Raw genomic sequence first — 4,187 nt, forward strand, 5'->3', positions numbered from 1 at the left:
GGCTGTCAGAGTCAGACCACAACCCCAAAGTCCTGAGAGGTTGGAGATTTCACTCCTGTATTTACAGAGAGCACGGCTGTTGCACAAGCACTTGGGAGAGATAAAATTCCCACTTCATCAATCTTGGAGGACAAAATTACATCATGTAGGACATCCGGAAAAGATGGCGGCTTAGTAAGACGTGCGGATCTTAGATCCTCCTCCAGAACAGCTACTAGGTGAGTAGAAATGATACTTAACAGCTTCTGGAGCCACGACAGAGATCAGAAAGACAGCGTACCACATCCTGGAATGGCTGACTGGCTTAGAGAACCCACTCCAGTGAGATCGCCGAGGGGCGCGGGCTTTCCCAGGCGGGGTGGCAAGTGGCTGGAGTCCCTCCCATCCTCCTTCATGGGCCAACTGGCAGAATTTGGCAGGTGGTCCCCTCAAGCCACAGCAGCTGGCACCCTCCCATCACGCTTGGTGCCCCCGGCTGACTAGGAAATTCGGACAGGCGCTATCGTGGGCTGTGGTGGCCGGGGACCCTCCCTGCATTCAGACCCCTGGGCCGGCTGAAACTCTTCCAAGGCGCTTCGGCTGGCAAACCTCCCCCATGGCGAGAGTTTTCCAAAGTTAAAGTACCCACAGCACCTTTTACTGGTGGGACCCGCAGACAAACGTGTGCCATGAGCGCCACCTACTGGGCAGGATAAGAAAAACAGAACCCAGAGATTTCACAGAAAAATCTTTCAATCTGTTGGGTCCAACACCCAGGGAAATCTGACAAAATGTCCAGACACCAGCAGCAGATAATGGATCATGCTCAAAAAGTTGAAAACATGGCCCAGTCAAAGGAACAAACTAATAGTTCAAATGAGATACAGGAGTTGAGACAACTAAAGCTGAATATACGAAAAGAAATGGAGACCTCTTCAAAAATGAAATCAATAAATTGAGGGAGAACATGAAGAAGACATGGGCTGAACAAAAAGAAGAAATAGAAAAACTGAAAAAGCAAATCACAGAACTTATGGAAGTGAAGGATAAAGGAGAAAAGATGGAAAAAACAATGGATACCTACAAAGATAGATTTAAAGAGACAAAAGATAGAATTAGTGATTTGGAGGATGGAAAATCTGAATTCCAAAAAGAAACAGAAACTATTGGGAAAAGAATGGAAAAATTTGAACAGGGTATCGGGGAACTCAAGGACAATATGAACCACACAAATATGCATGTTGTGGGTGTCCCAGAAGGAGAAGAGAAGGGAAAAACAGGAGAAAAACTAATGGAAGAAATTATCACTGAAAATTTCCCAACTCTTATGAAAGACCTAAAATTACAGATCCAAGAAGTGCAGCATACCCCAAGGAGATTAGACCCGAATAGGCGTTCTCCAAGACACTTACTAGTTAGAATGTCAGAGGTCCAAGAGAAAGAGATGATCTTGAAAGCAGCAAGAGAAAAACAATCCATCACACACAAGGGAAACCCAATAAGACTATGTGTAGATTTCTCAGCAGAAACCATGGAAGCTAGAAGACAGTGGGATGATATATTTAAATTACTAAAAGAGAAAAACTGCCAACCAAGACTCCTATATCCAGCAAAATTTTCCATCAAAAATGAGGGAGAAATTAAAACATTCTCAGATAAAAAGCCACTGAGAGAATTTGTGACCAAGAGACCAGCTTTGCAAGAAATACTAAAGGGAGCACTAGAGTCAGATACGAAAAGAGAGAAGAGAGAGGTATGGAGAAGAGTGTAGAAAGAAGGAAAGTCAGATATGATATATATAATACAAAAGGCAAAATGTTAGAGGAAAATATTATCCAAACAGTAATAACACTAAATGTTAATAGACTGAATTCCCCAATCAAAAGACATAGACTGGCAGAATGGATTAAAAAACAGGATCCTTCTATATGCTGCCTACAGGAAACACATCTTAGACCCAAAGATAAACATAGGTTGAAAGTGAAAGGTTGGGAAAAGATATTTCATGCAAATAACAACCAGAAAATAACAGGAGTGGCTATACTAATATCCAACAAGTTAGACTTCAAATGTAAAACAGTTAAAAGAGACAAAGAAGGACACTATCTACTAATAAAAGGAACAATTAAGCAAGAAGACATAACAATCATGAATATTTACGCACCGAACCAGAATGCCCCAAAATACGTGAGGAATACACTGCAAACACTGAAAAGGAAAATAGACACATATACCATAATAGTTGGAGACTTCAATTCACCACTCTCGTCAATGCACAGAACATCTAGACAGAGGATCAATAAAGAAATAGAGAATCTGAATATTACTATAAATGAGCTAGAATTAACAGACATTTATAGGACATTACATCCCACAACAGCAGGATACAGCTTTTTCTCAAGTGCTCATGGATCATTCTCAAAGATAGACCATATGCTGGGTCACAAAGCAAGTCTTAACAAATTTAAAAAGATTGAAATCATACAGAACACATTCTTGGATCATAAAGGAATGAAGTTGGAAATCAATAATAGGTGGAGTGCCAGAAAATTCACAAATACGTGGAGGCTCAACAACACACTCTTAAACAATGAGTGGGTCAAAGAAGAAATTGCAAGAGAAATTAGTAAATACCTCGAGGTGAATGAAAATGAAAACACAACATATCAAAACCTATGGGATGCAACAAAGGCAGTGCTAAGAGGGAAATTTATTGCCCTAAATGCCTATATCAGAAAAGAAGAAAAGGCAAAAATGCAGGAATTAACTGTCCACTAGGAAGAACTGGAGAAAGAACAGCAAACTAACCCCAAAGTAAGCAAAAGGAAAGAAATAACAAAGATTAGAGCAGAAATAAATGAAATTGAAAATATGAAAACAATAGAGAAAATCAATAAGACCAGAAGTTGGTTCTATGAGAAACTCAATAAGATTGATGGGCCCTTAGCAAGATTGACAAAAAGAAGAAGAGAGAGGATGCAAATAAATAAGATCAGAAATGGAAGAGGCGACATAACTACTGACCTCACAGAAATAAAGGAGGTAATAACAGGATACTATGAACAACTTTACGCTAATAAATACAACAATTTAGATGCAATGGACGAGTTCCTGGAAAGACATGAACAACCAACTTTGACTCAAGAAGAAATAGATGACCTCAACAAACCAATCACAAGTAAAGAAATTGAATCAGTCATTCAAAAGCTTCCTAAAAAGAAAAGTCTAGGACCAGAAGGCTTCACATGTGAATTCTATCAAACATTCCAGGAAAAATTAGTGCCAACTCTCCTCAAACTCTTCATAAAATTGAAGTGGAGGGAAAACTACCTAATTCATTCCATGAAGCCAACATCACCCTCATACCAAAACCAGGCAAAGATATTACAAAAAAAGAAAACTACAGACCAATCTCTCTAATGAATATAGATGCAAAAATCCTCAATAAAATTCTAGCAAATCGTATTCAACAACACATCAAAAGAATTATACATCATGGCCAAGTAGGATTCATCCCAGGTATGCAAGGATGGTTCAACATAAGAAAATCAATTAATGTAATACACCATATCAACAAATCAAAGCAGAAAAATCACATGATCATCTCAATTGATGCAGAGAAGGCATTTGACAAGATTCAACATCCTTTCCTGTTGAAAACACTTCAAAAGATAGGAATACAAGGGAACTTCCTTAAAATGATAGAGGGAATATATGAAAAACCCACAGCTAATATCATCCTCAATGGGGAAAAATTGAAAACTTTCCCCCTAAGATCAGGAACAAGACAAGGATGTCCACTATCACCACTATTATTCAACATTGTTTTGGAGCTTCTAGCCAGAGCAATTAGACAAGAAAAAGAAATACAAGACATCAAAATTGGAAAGGAAGAAGTAAAACTATCACTGTTTGCAGATGATATGATACTATACATCGAAAACCCGGAAAAATCCACAACAAAACTACTAGAGCTAATAAATGAGTACAGCAAAATAGTAGGTTACAAGATCAACATTCAAAAATCTGTAGCATTTCTATACACTAGTAACAAACAAGCTGAGGGGGAAAAAAGAAATGAATCCCACTTATATTTCAATTAAAACAAGAAAATACCTAGGAATAAATTTAACTAAAGAGACAAAAAACCTATATAAAGAAAACTACAAAAAACTGTTAAAAGAAATCACAGAAGACCTAAATAGATG

This window comes from Tamandua tetradactyla, chromosome 4, assembly GCF_023851605.1.
Source record: "Tamandua tetradactyla isolate mTamTet1 chromosome 4, mTamTet1.pri, whole genome shotgun sequence".
In the NCBI taxonomy this organism is placed as follows: domain Eukaryota; kingdom Metazoa; phylum Chordata; class Mammalia; order Pilosa; family Myrmecophagidae; genus Tamandua; species Tamandua tetradactyla.